At 38.9% G+C, this 27,387-nt stretch overlaps 1 protein-coding gene across 1 annotated transcript in view; it reads left to right on the forward strand.

The window, feature by feature from the left end:
• Positions 1-22,568: 22,568 nt before the first annotated feature.
• The window catches only part of MELK (maternal embryonic leucine zipper kinase), an 86,064-nt gene continuing 81,245 nt past the window's right edge, over positions 22,569-27,387 (forward strand). The window contains exon 1 of the mRNA XM_021004634.2: positions 22,569-22,729. The gene's annotated coding sequence lies outside the window, so the exon portion shown is untranslated. The remainder of the gene's footprint in view (positions 22,730-27,387) is intronic.

Raw genomic sequence — 27,387 nt, forward strand, 5'->3', positions numbered from 1 at the left:
ATAATTGTTGAGATTTTTAGCCTTTTTATTTGAAATATTTGTGGGTGTTTATACCACCAACCTAAGTACCCAATTAAAACATTTATAGCCAATTATTGCTTCTTAGTAACTTGAAAACTCCACTCAATTTCTTTTCCTTTTTTTAAAGTCCCCAGCTTCAGCCATAAACACCTCTTCGTCCAGCTTTACACCAACCTCTAATAGGTTTCGCCAGTTTCCCCCACCCAACAATGTACTCTAACAGTTTGCTTTGTCACAGCAACTGTCTTCTCTTGACCCTTCTGGAATCTGCTTTCTCAGATTCTACTCCCTAATCCTCCTACAGCCTCCTCAACCCTCTCTAATCCTTTTATATTCTTCTTAATTGTCCTTGATCCTGCTTTGCCTGTTCTTTGGCCCACTCATCATTTAGAATAATATTAATTAATCCCCTTTTCAGTTCACCTCCTTTGTTCATATTTCCTTCATTTATTATAATATTTTTGTGCTATGGTCTACAAAAATTGTGAAATATTTCTGCCTTTTTAAATTTGTTTATAAGTTATTTATGTCCTCACACATGATCAGTTTTTGTAAAAATGCTGTGAGATGCTAAAAAATAAGGTAATCCTTAATATCAAATTAAAATACCACACACTGGCAAACATAGGTGAGGCATTTTAAAACTACTTTACAAGGGATGACTCATTGGGTAAACATAGTGGAGGGATAAATTTTAAAATGATTATGATATAAAAAAGATTTATAAAATAAAACTTTTTAAAGATTCTCATTCAGAAATTACTAAAATGTCTATCATAGGCTCATATATTCAGAGTAGAAAGAACTAGAAAGAACCTTAGAGAGCATTTAGTTTAACCTCCTCACTTGACAAATGAAATTAAAGCCAAGAGAAGTTAAGCAATTTGCTCAGGGTCACTTAAGTCATAAGTGACGCAGCCAAAATTCATATCCACATCTCACTCCATATCCCTTATTTTCCACTGCACCAGTATACTTTGTTTTTCCAACACTCTATTTAGATTCTTACTTTCTTGTCTTATTTCTATACTTGTCCAAGCCTAATGGCGACTCATTGAAATCCCCTACAGTTATTGTCTTCTTTTAAGTCTTGCAAATCAATTAATTTTGCCTTCAAGTACTGAGACACTATGCCATTTGATGTGTCCATGTGTGTTTATTTAATACTAATATTGTTTTTCTTTGGGGTCTTTATGTATAAAATAATTACTATATTTGTCTCTTTTACATTTTTTTTAATTGAGCAAAGGCATAACAAGCACAACTCCAACCCCTCATTTTAATTCTGCATGAAACTTGATGTCTTAAATGCTTTTTTTCTTACAGAAAATTTTTGGATTTTGCTTTCTAAACCATCCTGTCACTTTCCTCTATATTTTGAATTAGTTCATCGTATTCATATTCATGACTATAATAGTTAATTTTCTCCTCCCTCAAATTTTATTATATTTTTCTCGTCTTAAAAAAAAAAAGGAAATCAGTACTAGGTATTTATAGTGTGTTCTCTTAGAATCAATCTAATTTCAGTTTCTTTCTTTTCCTATTCCATGGCTAGACCTAAATCACCAGGTTCTGCCCTATCCTCACACACTCCCTTTTTAGAATAATTAACTTTCTCTGGCTGTAGTATGCTTTGCTTGAGGCTATTCAATTCCTCACCCTTCACTGTATTCAAATACTCCTTTCCCTCCCTCAATTTCCTTATCTGTAAAATGAGAGTTTTGAATTAATTGATATATTGAGTCTCTTCTAGTTTTAAATCCTGTGATACAATATGTCTTCAGTGACTTCTGCCCAGATGAAAGTGACCTCTCCTGAAATCTTTTAGCATCTTCTTTAAATCACTCTTGTACACATCAAATAGTTTGTGTTATAGTATCTATACATACCCTAGTTCCTCCACTAGATTATAAATTCATTGAAGGGTGAGATTATTTCTTATTCATCTTTTAATCTTCCGAAAAGCCTGGAAAAGAGGCACCTAGGTGGTTCAATAATAAGGAGCTGAGTCTGGAGTCAGGAAGAGCTGAATTCAAATCCAGTCTCAGACACTTGCTAGCTGTGTGACCCTGGACAAAGTCACTTAACTTCTGTTTGTCTTAATTCACTGGAAAAGGAAATGGCAAACCAAGATCTTTGCCAAGAACACCCCATACAGGATCACAAAAAGTCAGACACGACTGAACAAAAGGCCTAAAACAGTGATTTGTCCATAGTTGTTACTCAATACATACTAAATGAATGAGATAATAATACCTTGGACTTTTACATATTACCTGCCAGGTACGGTGCATAGTGCTGAATCTGGAGTCAGGAAGACCTGAGTTCAAATCCAGCCTCAGAAACTTACTAGTTGTGTGACCATGGGCATATCATTTAACCTCTGTGTGCCTCAGTTTCTGCTTCAATAAAATGAAATTAATAATAGCACCAGCCTCCCATGCTTGTTGTGAGGATAAATGAGGTAATATTTGTAAACCTCAAAGTGCTTTCTGAGTGCTAGCAGTTATTATTATACGTGGCAGCTAGGTGTCTCAGTGGATTGAGTGCCATGCCTGGAGTCGAGAAGACTCATCTTTGTGACTCAAATTGGGCCTCAGACACTTACTAGCCATGTGACCCTGGGCAAGTCACTTAACCCTGCTTGCTTCAGTTCCTCATCTATAAAATGAGCTGTAGAAGGAACCGGCAAATCACTCCTGTATCTTTGCCAAGAAAACCCCAAATGGAGTCATGAAGAGTCAGACATGACTGAAATGATTGACCAGCAACAAATTATCATTCAGAAACTTTAGAAGAAGTTAAGAGATTTGTCCAAAGAAATATAGATGTTCAGTAATGGAGCTAGATCTCAAACACAGATCTGACATATATTTGTAAGATTCTGAACTGCTGGCTGAGTACCCCTGTGAGAGTTTTTCGTGAAAAATTATTTTAATGCATTAAATGGAATCTGTTCTTTTAAGACCCTTTATTCTTTCCAACATAGCTAAGGACTGGACAGCAGGATTGCTTTTTCTTTGTTTTAGAGCCACACGACTTCACTGTTATTGTTGTAGTCATTCTAGTTCTGGATATGGTAGCCTATTGGTCTTTTAAGATGTTGAAAGGTTGGGGGTGGGTTAGAGAATAGTCCATCAGAATGAGATGGCACACATAGAAGTAGTGTCGGAAAAAAAAAAAACTTGCCTTAGCCCATCCTATTTTGGTTCTGCCTGCCTCTCTGTTGGATTTTGACGAAGACATCTTTGGCTCCCGACTTTGCTTTTCACTTTTGACCCTCTTATTCAATGTTGTTTACTCAGCATCACTTTCTTCCAGTCTTTCAATCCATAAGCCATCCCACATTTGACCTTTGGCATTGGAGGCCCTTCTCTGATCTCTTAATTTCACAGGTCAAGTTGGTGGCTCCAACCTTCTCCTGTCCCCTGCGTGGATGGAGGAATGAATGAATGATCCAGCGTTTCTTAAATTCCGAATGTGCACTGTACTAAGCATTGAAGATACAAATCGCTTTCCTCAAGAAGTTTACATTCTAAATAGAGGAAGGCAGCACATATAGCAGGTGGTTTCAGCTTCCAGTCACATAGAAAGACCCAGTGGCACTTAGGATACAGGAGCAAGACAGAAGGTAATGTACTTTCTTTAGCATCATTTCCATTCATAAAAGCATATCGACATCTGGTAACCATTTGACAATGGCAGGGCCTTTGATGGTGAGAATTCTCTAATCTCTGGTTCCTTCCCTACTGCCTTCAGACATGCCCAAATCACCCCCATCCTTTTAAAAAAACAACCCTTTACTATGCCCTACCATCCTCTCAAAGGATTGTCCTATTTTTTGTTCTCTCTTTCTCAGAAAAACTACTTGAAAAAGCTATCTACAACCATTGTTTTCACTTCTCCTTTCATTCCTCAACCTTTCATAAGGTTGCTTCTGACCTCATCACTCCACTGAAATTGTTCTTTCCAAAGTGACTGCATGATTTCTAATCCCCAAATGTGACTGATCTTTTCTATTCTCAGTTCTTATCCTTCTTAACCTATCTGTTGCACTTGACCACATTGACCACTCTCTCCTCCTGGCTAATATTCTCTGGGTTTTTGTGACACTTCATTCTCTTCTTATCTGTTTGCTGGGTCACCATCCATATCACACACTTTAATTTGTGAATTCTCCTTAAGACTTAAGCTGTTTTCTACATACTGCATCGGCTTTCATGGGTTTAATTATCACCTCTATGACAGTGATTCACATGTCTATCTATCTAGCCTCAGTCTGTCCCCTGAATTTCAGTCTCACATCACCAGTTGTCTATAAGACATTTAAAAATGGGGAAATCTCAGATTCATCATGTACAAAACAGAGCATGTTATCTTTAACCCCAAACCTACTCTTCCAAACTTCCCTGTTTCTATCATTCTTCCAGTCTCCCACATTTGTAACCTCGTTCTCTTGCATTGTTCTGTCAATCACCCCACGTGTCCAGTCAGATGCCAGATTTTGCCATTTCTACCATCACAAAATCTTACATCTGACCCCTTCTCTCCATTCCCAAAGCTAAGGCCCTTGTCACCTCTAGCCTGGATTATTGCAGCAATCTACAACAATTAGAACAATTCTAAATTGGTCTCTCCTCCTCAAGTTTCTCCTCATTTCAGGTTCATCTTATACAATATTGCCAGTTATTTTCCTTCCCTGGAGATTCCTGTGTCACTCCCTTACTCAGTCAACTCCAGTGACTTCCTTTCGCCTCTCAGTTTCATTTTTGAAGCCTCATACACCCTTATTCCAGCTTATCTTCCTGGCCTCATAGTACATTACTCCCCCTCCCACCAAGCTGGCCTCTTTGTTCCTCCCAAGGGAAACACTGTCTTCCACCTTGGTGCCTTTTCATTGGCCATTCCTCCATTGCTAAAATGTACTTTCTCCTCACTTCCACCTCATAGAATCCATATCTTCCTTAAAGATACTGTTCACATGCTGCCTTCTACATGGAGCCTTTCCTGATGCCCCCAACTTGCTAGTACCCTTCCTTCCAAACTACTTTAACTATTTTGCATATGCTTGTATTTATTAACTTGACATTTGTGCTGTATATCTTTTTATCTGGACTTGTTATCTCCTGCATTAATATGTAAGCTCCTTGCAAGTAGGAATTGTTTTATACTTTGTACTTGTACTTTGTATTTGTCCAGTGCCTGGAACATAGTATGTGTTTAATAAATGCTTGTTTATTGATTGACTGGAGACTTCCAATGTTTGTGTATCCACACTTGACTAACTACAACAAAGAACTCATTTTTTTAACCTGCAGTAAAATGCCCCCACACGGGCAGCTAGGTGATACGTAGAATAGAGTGCCAGGTCTGGAGTTAGGAAGGCTTATCTTCCTGAGTTCAAATCTGCCCTCAGATACTTGCTGGCTCTGTGATCGTGGGCAAGTCACTTAACTTTTTTTGCCTTAGTTTCATCATCTATAGAGTGAACTGGAGAAGTAATGGCAAGCCACTCTGGTATGTTTGGCAAGAAAACCCCAACAAATCCAGCCCCAGATCAAAAGCAAGAAAAATGCTAACAAAGAAGCATGTTTGGGAAGAGTGAAAAGTTTTCAAAGCAGTCCTAGTTCTTTTTTTTGTTTGTTTTTTTAGGCAGTTGGGGTTAAGTGACTTGCCCAGGGTCACACAGCTAGTGTCAAGTGTTTGGTCTGAGGCCGGATTTGAACTCCTGTCCTGCTGACTTCAGGGACGATGCTCTATCCACTGTGCCACCTAGCTGCCCCAGTCCTAGTTCTTGAAACTGTGATGGCAACTGGGCAGCCTCAGTCCAAGTTTTTTGTTCCATTTATCAGAGACTGTACTTTCCTAGGCTGTCAATGAAGGCAAGCTCCCTGCCTGGGAGCTGTGTCGTCTGTACTCCTATCACAGAGTGCATGTCCCTTTTTCAAAATTTGCAATCTGACCCCAGCTCAAAGATTACACTAGTCCAAAGTCTTGAAGCTAAAAAGGAATCCTTGACCTTCTGAACTACAAATCTCAGAAAGTCAGGCAGGTTTCAAGCATCTCTTGCACAAGATTTAATTAACCCTCCACAGGTATAGCAAATAAGCTCCATTTTTGTTTGCTGATAATCTGTTTCACTAGCCTCATAACTAGGGAATGCAACTGAGCTACAAAAGCAGAGAGCAAATGAAGTTTGTTGTGAGTAATTGCGTTGCTTGTCTGTTGTACAAAGGTGTTATTTAGCTGGGCTGTATAGAGAAAAAGAAGGGTATTTACTCTTGCTAGTGAATGTGAGCCTGGTCATAACTGTTAACTTTGGAACAAAATCGTGTAGCCAATTTTGATAAGTTAAGTGCTTAGCACAGTGCCTAGCACATAGCAGACAATTAATAAATGTTTATTGATTGATTCATTGAAGTGAGAGATTGACTGAGGTAAATTTATGTTCTGGGCTCTGGGAATACATAGGGAATAAAAAGGAAACAGTTCTCGTCCTCATGGAGTTAACATTCTGATGGGAATTAGGGGGAGATACAACACCTGTACAGGATGGTAAATATAAAATAACTGGTGGGGGGAGGGGCACTAACACCTGAGAAAATTAGGAATGACCTGGCATAGGAGTTGGCCTCTGATCTGAGCTTGGAAAAGTAAAGAATTCTAAGACTCCTAAGTAAGCAAGGTGAGCTTTCTAGGCAAGTGGGTCCGTGGTATATATAAAAGGAATGGAGGTGGGAGATGGCACATCATGTGTAAAAAAAAAAAAGCAAATATTCTAAAATAATAGGATAGGTAAATGGGAGTGGGTGGGGGATGAAGAGACAGAATAACATTGCGTTGTAAGAAATGCTTATGTTTGGAAAAACATGATGGGGGAAGAATGGTGGAAGGTATTGGGGTATATATCAATCGAAAAGGAAGAAGAAGATACATTATCAGCATTTATTTTAGAACATGTGAAAAGAGAAAATAAATGTGGGTTTCAAGAACAGATAAAAAACCTAGAATAGATGATTTCATTTATCTAGACATCAGCAGGAGTTCTTTCTGCTCCTCCTCAAAAAACCAAAACAAAACAAACCCTAGAATACCACTAATCTCTTGATTTTTCTTAATGCTAATCTCATCCTTCAAAAGTCAGAGAAACCAATTCTGGACCTTGTTATCATCATAAGAAGAAACGAATTACAGAAGTAGAAATGATTAGGACCTTGAAGAGAATTGGCTGCATCATCTTTGAATTTATGAGGAAGTAGAGACGCAGTATAACATTTACCAAGTATTTTGGGAAAACAGATTTCAAAGGATTTTGAAAAAAAAGATAGCAAGAACTCTGATCAATGCAATGACCAACCATGATTTCAGAGGACCAATTATAAAGAATGCTACCTACCTCCTGATAGAAAGGTGATGGACTAAAGAAGCAGAATAAAACACACAGTTTTGAATGTGGCCAATGTGAAAGTTTGTTTTGCAATGTAATCAAAAATATATTTGTTACAAGAAAATAAAAGAAACAGTAAGTAAGGAAAGCAATTTGGCTGGAATGTATCATGTCTCAAGAATGATATACTTGGAAAGGTCATTTGGAACTAGAATATGAAAGACTTTAAATGCCAAACAGGATTTTGAGTTTATCCTAGAAGTAGTAGGGACTCACTAGAACTTGTTGACCAGGGGAGTGACTCTATTCCAGCCAAAATGGACTATCTGGTGTTTCTTGAACATGATAGTCCATCTCTTACCTTCGTGTTTTTACACACACACTATCCCTCTTTGTTAGAATGTTCTTCTTCACCCTATTCCTAGAATTCTTGGAATCCTCAAGATTCACTTCTGATGCCACCTCTAATAGGAGGCCTTTTCTGGCCCTTCAATTATGAGTACCCACCTCCCAATTACTTTGTTTTTATTTTCTATATTGCTTATATTTTCTCAACTGTGGGTAACAGGCAGGCTTTCATAATTATCCTCCTAATGGAATACAAATACCCCATCCCAAAAGTCTTAGTGTAGTTTTAAACTACTAAAGCTCAAATGTGCTAGGCTTCAACTTTTGTAGCTTAAAACTACACTCAGATTTCTAGGTCACCCTGTATAAGCTCTTTGAAGCTGTTTAGTTTTTGTCATTTTATCCCAGTTGGCTGGCACTTAAAAGGATCTAATAGGTACTTAGTACCTTAATAGGTGCTTAATAGGATCCTAGGATCATCTATTTAGAGGCAGAAGGGCTCTTAGAGGTTATAGAGTACAATCCCTAGTTTTTTACAGATGAGGAAACTAAGTAATTTGGTCACAAGCAAGGACTTGAAAGTTGAACTTAAACTCCAGCTAGATCTATGATCTCAAGAAGTGGGTTTGGGCTGACTTGTGAACTTGATCAGCAATTTAAACTTTGTTTGGTGAGAATAATGCATTAATTACAAGTTTTAAACTATTGATATACAAATGGACTTTTGGCATCACCTGCTTATTAATTAGGGACTTCTTTTGATGGCTTTGTTGAATTTTTTTTTTAATCAGGTGCTCACATTTGAAATAAGGGGATGGTCTCCTTTCAGTATCTTATAACTGACTCTTTAGTGCCATCTTCAGTTATTTTAAAAAAGTGTTTATTATTTAACTGCCCTTCATTTATGTGAGTAGTCCTTAGGTGGGAAATTCTTCACTCTAGCATAGACCAGTACAAGCCAAAATTGTCCTCATTTGATGTTTTGAATGATGAGAAGTTCATAGTATATACGATATATGTTAAAGCTAAAGTCTAAACTTTGAGATAAATTAACATTCTAGACAACATAAAACCTGAAAAAGGTCCGTCAGAGATTATTTTCTTGCTTCCTGGGTTTAACCAAAATATCTGTTCGTAATAGTTGTCATTGCCTAACTAGTATTTTAAGACAAGGTTGCTTCCATGTAGGAAGAAGACACATATGCCCTCAATGAAAGTTATGCTTTTATGAGCAATGGAAATCAGAGAGGTTATCAACATGGCAGAAGGAGAGCAACCACACAGATGCTGTTCCCGCCCTTATTGGAGGCAGTTAGTCTAAAACCCTAAGAAACAGGGGTCAGAGCAGTCTCAGAATCACTAGGATTCAAAGTACTTCCTCTCATGCATACCGGCAATGTGACCCATCAGTATCCCTAGGTAGATTTCTAAGACTATAAATTGCAGATAAATTACCAGTCTGCATCAATGAACTGAATATCCAATTATGATGTTCCCTACAGGTTCCCTAAGGAAACCACTGATCTAGACCCTCCCCTACCAAAAAATTTCTCTAGGCACCATGCTAAGTTCTAGAAAGAGAAAGGCAAAAATGAAATAGTCCCTTCCTTAAAAGAACTAGAGATTAGTGCAAGGTGGGAATTCTGAGATTCCATAGCCAAAACACTTAGAGTGGACATTCATCATCTTGGAACCCTGTCTCAGTTGGCCTTGTGTGAATCGGCATGACTTCTTCTGGGTCAGAGCATTTGGGATCAACAGGAGAGATACGTGTCTTGTTACATATTCCCCGAAAAACAAAGACTACTAGTCTCTGTCAATCTGAGGATAATTGGAAATAACCAGGGCACTGGTCTCAGTGAGTTCTAGAAATGATTACAAGTTCTAAACAATTTATTTTCAAGTGAATTCATATGCCAGTGAAGTTATACTTAAAACATAAGCTTTTATTTATTTATTTTTTATATTTTATATATAAAGCTAGGCTTCAGCAATATGTGAACCAGAAAAGCTGGTTGGTTTTTAAAGAGGCAGAGGAACTAGAGACCAAATTGCCAAAAGTCACTGAATTATGGAGAAAGCAAGGAAGTTCCAGAAAAAAAAAAATCTATCTCTGCTTCATTGACTACACTAAAGCCTTTGACTATGTGGCTCACAACAAAATGTGGCAAGTCTTCAAAGAAATGGGAGTACCAGATCATCTTATTTGTCTCCTGAGGAACCTGTATGCAGTCCAAGAAGCAACAGTTAGAACCAAACATGAAACAACTGATTGGCTTAAGATTGGAAAAGGAGTTCAGCAAAGCTGTATACTATCACCTTATTTATTTAACTTATATGCAGGGTATATCATGTGAAATACCAGGCTAGATGAACCAAAAGCTGGAATTGAGGTTGCCAGAAGAAATATCAATAATTTTGGATATGCAGATGATAACCACCCTGATGGCAGAAAGTGAAGAAGAATTAAGAAGCCTTTTGGTGAAGATGAAAGAGGAGCTTAACATAAAACAGCAAAACTAAGATCTTGGCAATTGGTCCCATCACTTACTGGCAAATAGAGAAGAAATAGAAGCAGTGTCAAATTTTATATTCTTGAGCTCAAAGATCACTGCAGATGGTGACTGCAGCCATGAAATTAAAACACACTTGCACCTTGGAAGGAAAACTATGCAAACCTGGACAGCATACTAAAAGGCAGAGATATCACCTCTCTGACAAAGGTCCAAATAGTTAACACTGTGGTTTTTCCAGCGACAATGTGTGGCTGTAAGAGTTAGACTATAATGAAAGCTGAGCATTGAAGAATTGATGCTTTTGAATTATATTGCTAGAGAAGAACTTTGAATCCCTTGGGCAGCAAAGAGATTAAATCAGTCACTATTTAAATAAACTAATTCAGACTAATCACTTGAAAGTCAAATACTGAAGCTGAAGCTTAAATACTTTGGCCATGTAATGAGAAGATGAAACTCATTGGAAAAGACCCTGATGTTGGGAAAGATTGAAGGCAAAAAGAAAAGGGAATGGCAAAGAATGAGATGGATAGATGGTATCATGGAAATAATGAACATGAACTTGGACAGACTTCAAGAGATAGTGGAAGATAGTAGCATGCCATAGTCCATGATGTCACATAGAGTTGGACAGACTAAACAACAACATCAACACATAGCTAGTAAGTATCTGAGGAAGGATTTGAACACAGGTCTTCCTGACTCGAAGTCCACCAATCTATCCACTACTTCAACTACTTGTCTCTAAGAAAGTACTGTCATAGTATTATTTGTATTTTTTTAAAGTACTATTGGTTAGAGAAATACAAATTAAAACAACTCTGGTTAAAATGATAAATGTTGGAGGGGATGTGGGAAAACTGGGACACTAATGCACTGTTGGTGGAGTTGTGAATTGATCCAACCATTCTGGAGAACAACTTGGAACTATGCCCAAACTGTGCATTTACTTTGATCAGCAATACCCTGTTAGGTCTGTATCCCAAAGAGATTAAAAAAAGAAAAAAAAAGTTAAAGAACCTATTTGTACAAAAATATTTATAGCAGCTATTTTTGTGGTGGCTAAGAATTGGAAATCAAGGGGATGCCATCAATTGGGAAGTGGCTGAAGAAGTGCTATATGATTGTAATGGAATATTATTGTGCCATAAGAAATGACAAGCAAAATGATTTCAGAAAACCTTGGAAAGACTTTTATGTACTGATACAAAGTGAAATGAGAAGAACCAAGAGAACGTTGTTCATAGTAACAGCAATATTATATGATGATCAACTGTGAATGACTTAGCTATTCTCAGCAATACAGTGATCCAAGACAATCCCAAGGACTCATGATGAAAAATACTATCTGCCTTCAAAGAAAGAACTGAAGTTGTCTGAATACAGATTAAAGCATACTTCCTTCTTTTCTTAATTTCTTTCTTCCTTTCCTTCTTCCTTTGATCCTTCTTTCCTTCCTTCATCTCCTCACACAAAATGACTAATAGAGAAATGTTTTATATGATTGCACATGTATAACCTATATTGGATTGCTTACCATCTCAGAGAGGGGTAAGGGGAGGGAGGAAGGAAGAGAATTTGAAACTCAAAACTTAAAAAAAAAGAATGTTAAAAATTGTTTTTCCATGTAATTGGGGAAAATAATATATAACATATATATATATATATATGTATATATATATATGTATATATATATACATATATATATATACATATATATATATGTATATATATGTATATATATATACATATATATATATATACATATATATATATATATATGTACTAAAAATTGCTGGTTTAGAGTGGTGCTAATTTAATACTACCAGTTTTACAAGTGTGTGTTTGCTGATCTGAGATACAACATTAGCCAGACCCTGGTAGTATCTGGAATTTGGATTCTAGCCATAATATATGGTCTATGGTTACCTAAACTTGTAAAATAAAAACCTCTGATGTTATGCTGGGGACAAAGTGCCCTGCTCTTTGTATTCACACACAATACCAGTGGGAAAGTGGTATCATACATAAGGTTACTCCCCATTTGGGAGTATGGTTCACTTAGGATTGCCAACACAAGCTAGTAATCTGCTGCTTCTCCTCCACTGTCCAGTATTTTCTAAGTGCCTGTGAAAATCATGTGGAATTATGTCATGTACAAGTTGCCAGCCACAGAATAGAGGTTCTTTTGTTTAGTCATGCATAAACCTGGTTTGGAGAGAGAAGCCAGGAAGATGGCAGGGGAGGTTCCCTTTCCACTGTATGAGCAAGAAATGTTTGTCATCCAGTGCAAAGGGGAGAATAAAATCTTAGTATCTTGGCTTATGAGCTAGAAGGAAACTTAGAGGTTATTGGGTCCAATTTCTTTGTTTAACATATGAAGAAACTTAGGTGCTATGGGTTAAGTGCTTTTTTCAAGGTCACACAAGGAGTATTTACTGTAAATGGCAAAGGTGGGTTTTGAGCTCAGGCCTGGACTCCAGGTCCTTGCTCTTTCCACTGTATAGACCATCCTGTATTGACATGACTTAAAGCACAGACCATTTTGGAAGTTTGATGAAGCCTTTGGACCCCTTCTCAAAATAACATTTTTAAATGCATGAAGTAAAATGCATAGGACTAAAAACAAGTTACTAGACCAAAGGTTAAGAATCTCTAATTAAGGTGGGAGTATGCTTGGTCTAAGTTTATTTTACAGATGCTGTAATTTCCAGTCTTATGTCATAGCTGTAGGTCAATCACTTAGCAGAAATAGTCCATCAACCAATAGTATCTATTTGTCTTCTGAGTGCCCCCTTGCCCCTTCAGGAGAGTGATGATAATAATAATAATTATAATAATAATAGCTAATATTTATATAGTACTCACTATATGCCAGGCACTGTGCTAAGCATTTTACAAACATTATCTCATTAGATTCTCACAACAACCCTGAGAGGTAATTGCTATCTCCATTTTACAGATAAGGAAACTGAGGCACAGGCTAAGTGACTTGCCCAGGGTCACACAGCTAGTAAGTATCTGAGGCCGGATTTGAACTCTGGTCTTTCTTACCCTAAGTGTTGTCCTTTATCCATGGTACTTCAGCTGCTAATTATAAAGCTTTTGGACATTTCTAGTTTGGAGAACACAAATTATAGTAAGCTTTCGTTTACACTATTCAAAATCATCTGTCCTGACTAAGACGGTCTGGGATGAACATTAACTCTGTATGCAAGGAGCTGACAACCTCGTTGAGGATATTCGAAATCACAGTTTTAATGCTAAGATTAAATGAGAGAAAAAAATATTGAAAGGAATAAGGTTACTTGAGGCACAAATGATCAAAGAATCACAAAATTTTACAGCTAGAAGGGATTTTAGCAAACCTCTGGTATAAACCATACCCCAAAGGAATCCTGACTTATCAGTTAAGTGGCTTGTAATTATGATGACCAAGTTTGACCTTTGCTAAGAGATGAGAAAAAGCAGCTCCTTCCTTTCATTGGAGATGTGGGGTGCTATGGTTATGGATCATTGCTTATGCTGCTAGACTTGGTCAATGGGTCAGTTAATTTTGCTGAACTATTTTTTCTTTTTAAGTTTTCATTGTAAGGAAAAGCATGCTGGGTAGAGGACAGTGAATATTTGGAAATTAATGTGATATAAAAATAAAACAAATCAAAAAGTTACTAAACTCCATGTTTCAGGTCAGGACATTTTCTCTGGCTATCCTCCATGTCTGGAATGCTCCCTCTCCTCAGCTCTGCTTATTGACTTTCCTGGCTTCCTTTAAATCCCAGCTAAAATCCGATCTTTTACAAGTAGTCTTTCCTAACCCCTCTTAATTCTAATGCCTTCCGTCATTTAATTATTTCCTATTTATCCTGTATATAGCTTGGTTTGTGTATATTTGTTTGCACATTTTCTCCCATTTTAGATTGTAAGTTCCTTGAGGGAAGGAACTGTTTTTGCCTCTTTTTGTATCCCTCCTACCTGTCACATAGTAGATACTTAATAAACATTTGTTACTTGGTTGATTAAATAGTGCTTAGCCATTGATCCAATAATATTACTAATAAACCTATACACCAAGATATCAAACAAAGAAAAAAATGTCCTTATCCAAAAATATTTGCAGCAATTCTTTTTGTAGTGGCAACTGGAAATGAAGGGGTTTCCTTTCAATTGGGAAGTTGGCAGACAAATTATGATATATTAATGCAGTGTAATACTATTTTGCCTTAAGCAAAGATGGAAATAATCGTTTCAGAGAAACTTGGGAAATCTTGTATGACTTGATACAGAGTGAAATGAGCAGAACCAGGAGAGCAATTTATGCTATAATAACAACATTATAAAGACAAACAGCTTTGAAAGACTTCACAATATTGATCAATGTAATGACCAACCAAGATTCCAGGGGACCAATGATTAAGTATGCTACCCAAGGCCTGACAGAATGGCCATGGTCTCAAGATGCATGCAAAATGAGACATACATCTTTGGACGTGGTGGATGTGGAAATTTATTCACTGTGAATATTGGTTATAAAGCTGTTGTTTTTGTTTCCTTAAATGATGGGAATGAGGTGGGAGAGAGAGAAATGCTTATTAAGTGAAAACAAACAATAAAATTAAAAAAATTAAAACAGAAGGCATCAATGAAACTAAAGTAAACCCAAATAAAAATCTTGATAAACTGTCTGTACTACATTCCCTTGATTTTCTAGTTGAAAAGCCCTGTCAAAAAAAAAAGAAAGAAAGAAAGAAATATGCTTAGTTTGGCATTTTTTATCTGTTCCCGATAAAGTTGTGCTGGCTGTTTATAATTATCATTTCATTTTCTAAATGTCCATTAACAATCCCTTTAATGATTGGTTCTAGATTTTCTCAGTGTATCCTGAACCCCATTCTATCCAGGTTCCCCAAGCATAGAGTGGGTATCCTGAAGGACAGCACTGTGATGTTGAGGGAGATTGGAGATATATCTCATGATTGGCTGAGAGACTTCTAACCCCTTGAAATAGTTTGGGGAGACTCTGGAGAGAGAGGCAGAGACAGACACAGAGACAGATACAGAGAGATAGAGACAGGGACAGAGAGAGGCAGAGATAGAGGAAGACAGAGACATAGAGACAGAGAGAGAAACAGATAGAGAGAGGTGTAGATGGAGATAGATAAGGCATGAATTTTTGAATGGCAGATAAGAAATCATCCTGGGAGTCATAGATATGTGGGAAAGCTAGCCCCCGCCATGTCCTTTGATTCTCAGTGCCTAGACTACCTCCCATCCCATAACTAAGACCATCTCCAATCATTCTCTAGTTGACTGAGCTAATTTTTATATTGCTCCCATGATAAGAGGTTATCTACTCTTGTATATTCTTTCATATATTCTAATCTGTATAACTTTCCCTATTTCTGTTTACTGTTTCTTTAGATTAATGGATTGGTGTGTGCTAAGCCTTTGCTGGGAGGGAGATGCTGGTGGGTTTGCTTGCCACAAATCTTTTCCCCCTTTAGAGCATCCTCCACTGTGGCACCAAAGTGATTTTCCTAAAGTGCAAGTCGGATCATACAGTCTCCTCCCTCTCCCCCTCAACAAACTCCAGGGCCTCCTTATCACCTCGAAATCCTGTGTTTGACATTCAAAACCCTGCATAACCCAGCCACCTTCTACCTTTCCAGTCTTCTTACCCTTACCCCCCACCACATATTCTTCAGTCCAGTGACACTGGCCTCTTGGTTGTTCCATGAACAGGACCCTGCATCTCTCGGCTTTGGGCATTTTCTCTGGTTGTCTCCAATTCCTGGAAAACTCTCCCTCCTCACCTCTTCTTCCTGGCTTTTCTGGCTTCCTTCAAGTTTCAGCTAAAACCCTAGCCTCTACAGGAAACCTTCTCAAACCCATCTTTGATTCTAGTGCTTTCCCTTTGTTGATTAATTTCCCATTTATCCTGCACATAGCTTGTTTTATGTATTTGTTTCCTTGTTGACATCTCCATTAGATTGTGAGCTCCTTGAGGGTAGGGACTGTCCTTTCCCTCTTTTTGTATCCCCAGCACCTAGGAGGGTGCCTGGGATAGTAGGTGCTTAATAAACGCTTATTGACTAACTGGTGAGGGGAAGCTATTGCCCTTTTTAGAGTGACTGGGGAAAGTTAGTTTATTTTTTTTCCTGAGCCCTGAAAAGGCATTGAACTCCTGGACTACAAATATTTAATGTATGATAAACAGATATAATTTTAGCCAAATACCCTTCTTGGAGATAGAGTGTAAGAATGTAGCACTGAGCTTGATCTTGCCTGCTGCCTTTTCTCTGCTAGGCTCCTGGTGGTGCAGCCATGGCTCTCCTCCTTATCTCAGATCTGATATCCATCTGATATCATGCTACATTATTCAGGCCATCTGTTCTGTATATTAGATGGCTATCCATCTATCTATATTACACTTACACAAACTCTAGGAGGGAGTGATCATTTCCCTCCAAGGTTCTCATAAATCCTCATCAATGGCTACACCATAGAGTGCAAGAAGGGGAATAATGTGTAATAACCCTGGAAAGGTAAATTGGAGCCAGGTTGTGAAGAATTGTAAATGTTAAACAGAGTTTATTTTTTATCCTAGAGGTAATAGGGACCCATTGGAACTTTTTGAGCATGGATGTGACATGCTCAGATCTATGGTTTAGGAATATCACTTTGGCAACTGTGTGGAATAGGTATTGGGGAGGGAGAGACAAAGTCAGGATACCAATTAGGAGGTTATTATAATAGGCAAGGCAAGAAGTGATGAAGATCTGAGCTGGGGTGGTAGCCATGTGAGTGGAGATAAGGAAATAGATACAAAGATTTTGTAAAATAGAACTGTCAGAACTTGTAACTGACTGGATATAGTAGGTGAGGAAGAGTGAAGAGTTGAGCCTGATGCTAAGGTTTTAAACCTGAGTATCTGGGAAAATGGTGGTGCCCTTGTTCTGATTCAGGCCTGGCAAGTTAGGTTTAATATTAGAATAGAATGAGACACTTGTGGGTCCTTCAACACTTAAGGAAAGGAGATTTGCTTAGCAGGAACAGGATATAAGGATAGGCATTAAGGACATCTTAAGTGATTCAGCAGAGTGAAGCTCCTTTGCCTGTCATCTATGGTTTTCTACCAACCAATTGTGAGAAAGCTCCTAGAGCTTCTTGTGACTGTTTGTACTCTGGTGACCAACGAGTAATGTCAACAGTCTTTAGTCTCCTGAACCTATCAAGTCTTAAAGTGGGTGTCAATACCTTTTAAAAACTAGCCTGACTTGTATGGGTGTAGGGCAGGCATCAGGATTAAGGTATTGCTCATACACTGGTCCTCACTAGGAACAGGGAAGTAAGGAAGAGGAATACACTAGGAGTTCTGTTTTGGACATGTTGAGCTTGAGATGCCTACTGCCATAAATAGTGGGAAATAGCTAACAGGAAGTCAGTGATGCAAGACCAGATTTTGGACAGAGACTAGGACTTGATATGTTGAACTGAGTTCATTATAGGGATTATATTTAAACCCATGGGAACTGATGAAAGGAAATACATACACACATACATACATACATATAGATATAGATATAGATATAGATACACACACGTATATGTGTATCTATACACACAGAGACTTATATGTGCATATGTGTATATATACATTATATATATATATAGGGGTTTTTTTAGAGTGAGAGAATATAGAATAGATATACAGTTCCCTTCCACATCAAGACTTTCCCCATCCAGGTTTTGCTATATCGTGGGTCAGCATAAGAAATATATAGTGTTGTATAATATCAACCCAATTTTATAATAAGGAACTGTAAACACCCCAAAAGAGAAAGAAAAAATTCAGACTTCTTCTCTGGTATGAAGAGAGGACCAACATTTTTTACATGGATTTTCTAGTTTGCGGGGGCACTGTGCTCCTACCCCCCATGATGTGGAAGGGATAACTGTACATAGAGCATTTCTTAAGTACTTACTATGTCAGGCACTGAACGAAAAAATGGGAATAAAAATTCAGACAAAAAGAAAGACAATGCAGAAAGATCAGAACCGTTCTAGGAGAATGAAGGCAGGCTGACCTGGGCCTTCCACAAAATGGAGTCTCTAGGAGGAACTCCCCAATGCAAGAAGGTGAGCAGGCCTTGTGGAGATCTGTTCCAGAGGGACCAGGCAGCAGGGGTGGTAGGCTGTTTCAGGGTGAGATGATGTCAGGCTTTGAGGGATCTACTTGTATAAAGATGACTAAATATAGAATTGGTCTAGATCTTATTGATTCCCTCAAATAATTACAGTGAAATATTTATTAGATTTAATTCAAGAAATACTTTTACACTATATGCAGTACTCCACACCCAATATTCCCTACCTCTGCAAGGAGATAATGAAGTATGTATAACATAAGACTTGTTTATATATCAGTTAGTTTTGAGAGCCCTTTCTTTATCTTTTTTTATCCTTTAAGTGTGATAGCTGTCTGGGAGGTGGGGGAGGAAAGATTATAGTGGGAAATTTATGTGCTCTTAAAAGATTATCAATAAAATTGTTATAAAAAAAGAGGGAAACATTTCATCTGTTATTGTTCAGTCATTCAGTTGTGTCCAACTCTGTGTGACCCCATAGACTTCTGTGCATGGGGGTTTTCTTGACAAAAATACTAGAGTGGTTTGTCATTTCCTTCTCCAGTGTGTCTCTATTTTACCGATGAGGAACCGAGGCAAATAGAGGTTAAATGACTTGCCACTTGGGTCACGCAGCTAGTGAGTGTCTGAGGCTCTATTTGTACTCAGATCTTCCTGACTCAGGCCCCATGCTCTATCCACTGCACCCTTCTCTGTGCTAAAAGTTTTGAAGAGTACTAAAATATACAGTTGTTACATTGGTAGAAGAATTTTTCTTGAACCATTTTAATAAGTTTCTCACATAAATATGCTCATTAGCAATGATCAATAATAGGCTAAAAATCTCTTTTCTATGTTCAGCATATATCTATCATGACAAATAGCCAAGAAGTTGCCTAGAAATATTATTGAAAGTATGTGGTTTTTTCCAGATATTTTTCCTAGGTTAGCATTTCTGGATAATTAGAGGTTTAATACAAGCACAATGAAAAACTTATAAATATTAACTTTTATGTATCAAACTGGCTATTTAAATATATATGTTTGTTTTAATCAGGCAAGATCCACCTTCTCACCTACCCCTCCCACTTCCCCCACCTCCATTTGAGAACATAAGAAAAATAAAACCCATTACAAACATGTGTACTCAATCAAAACAAATTTCCACATTGGTGATGTCCAAAAAATATTTTGTCTTGTTCTGCATTCTGAATCCTTCACCTCTCTATCCAGAGGTAAATGTTTCATCATTAGTCCTTTGGAATCATGGTTGGACATTATGCTAATAAGAGTTCAGTACAATAGTATTCCAAAACATCATTGCCATAACTTGTTCAGCCATTCCCCAATTTATGGACACTCCTTCGGATTCCCTTCCTAGCCCTCTGTCCACTGTGCCATTTAGCTGCCTCAAAATTAGATATTGCTTTAAGGTTTGATAAGCACTTTACAAATGATATCTTTTTGTTTTCATCTAACTAAGTTTTGAAATGGACCCCTGCCTGGAGTCATGGAGAAATATTTTGAGTCTGGCTGTGGGTTCCTGGGATGTGGTCCTGGAGAGAAAGTGGCTTTCTTCTCACCTGGGGCTGAGCCTGGTATGGCTGCAGTAGTATAAGTGGTGAGATGGAGTTCTACAATATAGAGGGGTTTTTTTTTTATTTGTTTGTTTTTCATTTGTTTTTCTTAACTGAGCACTGCAGCAGAAGCATGAAAGAGTAGTTGAATGGAGAAGCTAGGGAGAGCCACACAATAAGGATGGGTGGAAAGGCTAGAGGGGACTTTCAATTAGTGAGTTTCTGGGCTAGAGTGAGACTTCAGGATGGAGAGCTGTTAGTCCATTTTCTCTGGTGTTCCATACCCAATAACGATAATGTATCTTGAATGCCTCTCTGCAGCCTTTGACATTGTCGATTACCATCTCCTTCTAGATAACTCTCCTCTCTAGGTTTTCGTGACATTACTCTTCCCAGTTCTCCTCTTAACAGTTTGGCTACTCCTCAATCTCCTTTGATGATTCAATGATCCCATAACTAGTAAGTAACTGAGACAGGCTTCTTGAACTACTATACTACCGAAGATCTCTGTCAGTCATGCCTCTTACAGGTGTTGCCAAAGAGATCCAGATACCTGTTGCTTTGGGGCAGAAATATCCCACTGTCCCCTTCCTCAACTCCCCATGGAGTTTTAATTTAACCTTTGAACTAGTACTTTGACAAGCTCACCTTGCTCCATCTTTTGGCTTTGTTGCAAGCTGAGAAGTCAGATGGAAGCTGCTGAGGTATTGAAGTGTCTGAAAGTGAGAGAGGGAATATAGCCATAAGGTCATCGGAAAAGATTGTGGAGCTGAGGTATTGTGGAATGTTGTGCTGCTGAATTCCATTTGGATTTCAGGTGAAAGGTGATGATTCCTTAGTCCCTTCCCCCCTTTCCCTCCCTCTCTTTAGAAAGGACATGAGTCTAATGTTTCCTCAGGATCCAGCTAGACTTATCTTTGTTTCCTGAAAGTCTGTTAATTCATTTACTCTTTAAACATTTACTTTATCTCTTAAACTGCGAAAATATGGAAAAGTTGTTAACCACCCACATTGCTAAATGGTGTGCAGCAGAGAGAGGTAATTGGAAACTTGGGAGGGGAGATGGAGAGATTAAAAAGCAAAATATTTTGCTAGAATATGGGGGTCTCAAAGGCAGAGAAGACAGTACTTGATTCATTTTTACATCTTTCCAGGAAAAAGAGAATACATTTACTGGTGTTTCACTAGGCAAATGAGTGTAACAGTAGCTGGTTCAGTTTCTACTTGGGTTTGCAAAGACAAGAAATGAAACAAATCCCTGCTTGCAAAGAACTTATATTCTGTGGGTGGAATACAAGTGTGCAAGGTAAATAAACTTAATGTACAGTAATGCAAAGTCCTATTGAGGAAAAGAGGGCTAAAAATTCAGGGGATCAAGAGATGCTTCATGTAGAAGTTGTCAACTGAGCTATGCTTTTAAGGAAGCTAGAGACTCTAGGAGAGGGAGAGAAGGAGTATATTCTAGATACAGGGGACTATTTGTGCAAGGACTAAGTATAAGGAGCATCATATTACAGAGCTGATAAGTACATCCTCAGCCAGTTTTCAAGGTCCTGTTTGCTGCAGTTCATCAATTGCAGATTGAGCGGTTGATGCCCTTGGAGGGCTTCAGCTCAAAATCCATCTTCTCCAGGAAGACTTCCCTGGTCTCCTAGCTGCTACTGCCAGCCCCTCTAAGGTCGTCTTTCATCTATTCTGTATTAATTTTATATGTACTTATTTATGTTGTCTCCCTAGAATGTAAGCTCTTTGAGGGCAGACACTGCTTTTGCTTTTTATTTATATCCTCAGCACTTAGCACAATGTGTAACATAGAATGAGCCCTCAGTACATTCTTGTTGAGAAATGACCACTAGGATTCCAGAGGACTGACCCCTAATGAAACATGTTACCAGTAATCTCCTGACAAGAGAAGATTCAGGGTGCGGATTGAAAGATATTTTTTGAACATGGCCAATGTATGAATTTGTTTCGCTTTACTATGCATGTTTGTTACAAAGGTTTTTATTTTCTTTCTTTTTTTGACTGGGAAGGTGAGTTTTCATAAGCTGAAAAAAAAAAGCAACCCTGCTTGTTAATCAAAAACCCGATTGATTAGAGGCTGGGTTTGGAGGTAGGCTTAAACTCAAATTTCGGTTTTGCTCTTTATTCCCTCTGTGATTTTGACTACTTAAACTCCCTAGGCCTTAGTTTTCTCATCTGTACAATGGCAGTATTCTATAGGACGGGCCACTTTTAGTCCTTCCAGGTCCAAATCTATGGTCCTATGACTACGGTAACCTTTGGGGTTGATGTGAGCGAAGCAGGAAACAGAAGAGGACCTGGGATGGGGAGCCCCGTCCACCCTTCGGGTCGGACTGCCTCTCCAATGCAAGAAAGAACGGGAAAGGGAAGTAACTGGCGGCCCAAGAACGTCCACGCCGGGAGGGCAAAGGAAGGAAGAGGGAACGCCTCCTGCCCCCGCCTCCCACGTGGTTGGGTCCAGTTCCAGGAAAAGCCCCGCCCCATCTTGTCCCGCCCCCTCCGGACCCGCTCTCCTCCACGCCCCTTCCGGTCTCCAAGGTTTGATTCTATTGGCGGGCGGAAGAGAGGCGGGGAGCCGGGAAGTTTGAACGCTCGTCGGGGAGGTGCGGCTACATGCGCCTCCGCTGTTCGCTTCGCTTCGTTTCGCGTCCCCTAGGCCCGTTCAACGGTTCGGCCTGTTCGCTTCGGCCTGCCCGCCGCTCCGTGCACTCCCCGTCTTCCTCGTCGCGGGTGAGTGGCCTCCCGGGGTCGGGAGGCTGGGCGCGGAGCCCTGGGAGACGTCCTGGCGCGGCGCGGCGGGACGGAGGAGACTGGGCGCCGAGCGGCAACTCCCACCTGCGGGTCGCGGGCAGAGCCGGCTCCGGGGCGTCGGGGTCACCCGGACCCGCCGCGCCGCCTCTCCGGGCTGGGGCGGACAGGGGTCCTTGGGGGCATCCCAGGAGGTCCGCGAACCTGGGTGGGGAAGAATACATTAAAAAAGTTTTTTTTCCTCACTAATCCTTAAGTGAAAATTACCATTTTCCGTATGACTGTGGGCAACGAGGCGTTATTCTGAGAAGGGGTGTGTGAGCAGCAGCGCATTCTGAGAGGGGGTCCCCAGGCTTGGCCAGATGGCCAGAGGAATCCGGGACGCAGGCACACGAAATAATGATTGCTAGCATTTATGTACGGCTCTACGGTTAGCAAAACACTTTTTGTTATCTGATGTAATAATAATAATGATAGCTAACATTTCTAGAGGGCTTAATGGTTTGCAAAGAGCTTTACGTATTGTCTGATTCAATAATTATAGCTAGCATTTATATATTTTATGGCATATACGTATAACATATAATTTAAGGTTTGTAGAGTGCTTTAACATGTTATCTGGCTTAATAGCTGACATTTATAGAAGGCTTTAAGGTTTTCAAAGCGCTTTACGTGTCTGATTTAATAATTAAATTTATAGCTCTTTAAGGTTTGCAGAGGGCTTTAACATATATTCTCTGGTTTAATAATAATTGCTAGCATTTCTAGAGGGCTTTAAGATTTGCAAAGCGCTTTGCATTCTGATTTACTAATAGCTAGCAATTACATAGCTGCATTGTGATTTAATAATAATAAGCTAGCAATTATGCAGTTGCTTAATTCTTTTTTTTTTTGAGGCAGTGGAAATTAAATGATTTGCCCAGAGTCACACAGTTATTATTACACCTCTGAGGTCATATTTGAACTCGGAGTCCTCCTGATTCCAGCACTGGTGCTCTATCCACTGTGTCAGCTAGCTCCCCCTAATTGCTTGAATTTTGCAAATCTCTTTTACATGTTTAATTTAATAATAATACCTAGCATTTATATGTTTTATAGAGAGCATTTAAGTGCTTTCCAAATATTATCCTGTTTTATCCTCACAACAACTGGGGAAGTAGATAGAGCATGTGATATTAATCATCCTCATTTTATGTGTGATGAAATGGAGGCTGAGAGACATTCAGTGACTTGTCCCAGGTTGTACAGCTAAGTCTGTCTGAAGCAGAATTTGAACTCAGGTTTTTCTGACATAGGCCTGCATGTTCTGAGCTACTTAGCTAGTAGTAATAATAATAAAAAAAAGTACTAATAGCAATAGTTAACATTTATGTAGTGCTTACTATATGCCAGGTACTGGGAAGCACTTTACAGTTATTTTATTAGATTCTTACAACAGTCCTGAGAGGTAAGTGCTATTATTATCCCCATTTTATGAGGCAGACAGAGATTAAGTGACTTGCCTTCGGTCACATAGCAAGGAAGTGTCCGAGGCTGGATTTTAACTCAAGCTTTCCTGATTCCAGGCCTAACCAAGAAGAAAGGCAAGAAGACTTGCAGAGCAACCTTTAATGTGATAGCTGAAAGGGAAACAGTCCTATAAGAAAGGAGGCTGGGTTCTAGGCCCCATTTTGCCCCTCAAATTCATGTATCGTTAGAAGTTGTCTAGTGGACATTCAGCCTCGTTTTGAACATGTTCGGGGAAACAGTTGTGAATAAGGGAATTTAGGTGATCTCCAAGGGTCCTTCTAGCTCTGAATCCTATGACAAAAGTGTTTGTTAGGAAACTCTTCTTTTACAAATCTCCCTCCTTTGTACTCATCACTCCTACTTCTGCCTTTTGGAGCAACGAGGAATAGATGTTTTTCCTTCCATGTAAAGACTTTGCAGTTATTTGAAGTCCCATGATTGTGTTTCTGGTTAGTCTTTTTGTCTAGGCTAACTAGTCTTTGTTCCTCATGTGATCTAGTTTTTATGCCCATGACCCCTATTGTCATGGTCCTCTGGATATGCTTTTAGCTTCTTAAAATGTGACTGGAACACAGTACTTGAAGTCTGACATAGTATAGTGGAGTCCTTACCTCTTTTGTTCTGGATACTATACTGTATTTAAAGGACTTCTAAGATTGCATTTGCTGTTTTTGATAGGCACATCACCTTGTTTCAGTGTTTTTTTGAGCTTGTACTCTGCTAAAATATTTCACATAAATTCCTTTTAAGCCAGGTATCCTCCATTCTGAAGGGCTGTGATTGATTTTGTTGAACGTACATATAAGACTTTATTTTTGTCCCTATCGAATTTCATTTTGTTAGTTTTGGCCTTGTTCCAGTCTACAGGGATCATTTAAAATATTGTCTTTGTCACTAAGTCAATTAGCTCTCTACTGAAGAATTGCCATCCGCTTGGCTGATAAACATGTCCTTGTCCAAGCCATTGATAAAAGTGTTGATGGCTAGAGATAGAGACTTCGGGCATATTACTGGAGATTTCCTTTTGTACTTTTTGGGTAATACTCTTTTGATGGTGTAGCCAGCTGCAGATTTGATTGCCAGACCTGTCATCCAGCTCAGACTTTTTTTTTCATGTTTTACAGAAAGGTGCCATAAGAGATTTATTTAATATCTTGTGCCTGCAGCCTGTAGCAATACAATTTTGAATTTTATTTCTGTGGCAGCTTTGTCTCTCTGAGACATTTTTATCATCTGTAAAATGGGAATAATAATAATTTCCTTTGGAGCTCCTAAGTTTGGACCTGGAAAGGGACGTTTGAGATCCATTTACTCCAACCCTCTCATTTTGCAGGTGAGGAAACTGAGTCCCAGAGAGGTCAAGTGACCCAACCAAGGTGACACTGGCAATAAGTGGCAATGCCAGGGTTTGATCCTAGGTCTTTTCATTGTAATCTCTGGGGGTGGGAGGTCTGTATTAGCTCTTCCAGATTATATGATTGACAGCTAGGAGGCGAAGTGGATAGAGCACTGGGCTTGGAATCAGGAAGACTCATCCTCATGGATTCAGATGTGGCTTCATACACTTAATAGCTGTGTGACCCTGGGCAAGTCACTTAACCTTTTTGTCTCAGTTCCTCATCTGTAAAATGAGCTGGAGAAGGAAATGGCAAACCACTCCAGTTAAAGAAACATCTTTGCTGAGAAAACTGCAAATGTGGTCACGAGGAGTCTGAAATGACTCAATGATGATTATATGATTAGCTCCCTGTTCTGCCTGTAGCAGCTTAGGCAGGCACTTGGGCTACTTTTAATGAATCAGATAGAGGTATTTGTCTTTCTCTAACAGGGTGGAATGAAGGGGGCCCAAGAAGTACAGGGGAAAAAAGTTGGTTTCTTTCATTACCTCAAACTTTTGAGTTACTACTACATCCAGGGCCCTGTGAATCATGAAGGAAATGAGCTTCAGTCTTGTATGTAGGCTTATTTCTGCAGGCAAGGGACTGTTTTAGAGCATCGTATCTACTTCCTAGCTTCTTCCTCCCCTTCCTGCCCTGCACTCACTGTCTCATCTGCTTCATTAATTCTAGCTCTCAAATCAGCTTCATGTCTTTCTCTGTCTCTAATCTTATGACCTCCCTCAAGCCTTCTGATTTTGTATGAACTTGCCTTGTGCTCCTTTGCTCTGTTCTTGAATTGTTCTTCCCTTTCACTGTCAACAAAGTCTCATGCACACAGACACATAGACATGCAGTATTGGAATCAATTTTTTAATAGGATTTTGAAGCTGAAAAGTTAACTTGATGATCATGAGAAAACTCAGACCAAGAGAAGCTAAGTAAATTACTTGGCCAAGCTCATATGACCAATAAGTTGGCAGAGCCAGGCTTAGAATCTACTTTAAAGTGTTACAGAATAATTCCAAGAATCTGGGAATGCAATTCGGAATTCTGCCAAGTATCTTGTATTATGGTGGTTTATCGTACATGATAGATATTTGTCTAGAGGCAATGTCATAGCAAGATTTATCTTGTTGAAGAAGCAGCTTACTATAAATAACTTTTGTTTCTCTCTGATTTCTTAGAGGGGACATGTGGTGGTTAAATTCCATAGATAATCAAACAATTGAATCACTTTTTAAAAAAATTATTTGTTAATTTTTAGTTTTTAACATTCACTTCCATAAGCTTTTGAGTTTTAAATTTTCTCCCCCTCCCCCCCTCCAATATGGTATGCAATCTGTTATGGGCTCTACATATACATTCATATTAAACTTATTCACGTTAGTCATGCTGTAAAGAAGAATTAGAACTAATGGGAGGAGCCATGAGAAAGAAGAAACAAAACAAAACAAAAAGGGAGCAAATAGTATGCTTTGATCTGCATTCAGGCTCCAAAATTCTTTCTCTGGATGTGGATAGCCTTTTCCATTGTGAGTCTTTCGGAGTTGTCTTAGATCCTTGCATTGCTGAGAAGAGGTAAGTCTATCAGTTAGTCATCACACACTGTGGCTGTTACTGTGTACAATGTTTTCCAAGTTCTGCTCACTTCACTCAGCATCAGTTCATATATGTCTTTGCAGGTTTTTCTGAAGTCCACCTGCTCATCATTTCTTATAGCACAATGGTATTCCATTCTATTCACATACACAA

Source organism: Phascolarctos cinereus, unplaced genomic scaffold (genome assembly GCF_003287225.1).
Source record: "Phascolarctos cinereus isolate Bilbo 61053 unplaced genomic scaffold, phaCin_HiC Scaffold_4;HRSCAF=312, whole genome shotgun sequence".
Taxonomy (NCBI): Eukaryota; Metazoa; Chordata; class Mammalia; order Diprotodontia; family Phascolarctidae; genus Phascolarctos; species Phascolarctos cinereus.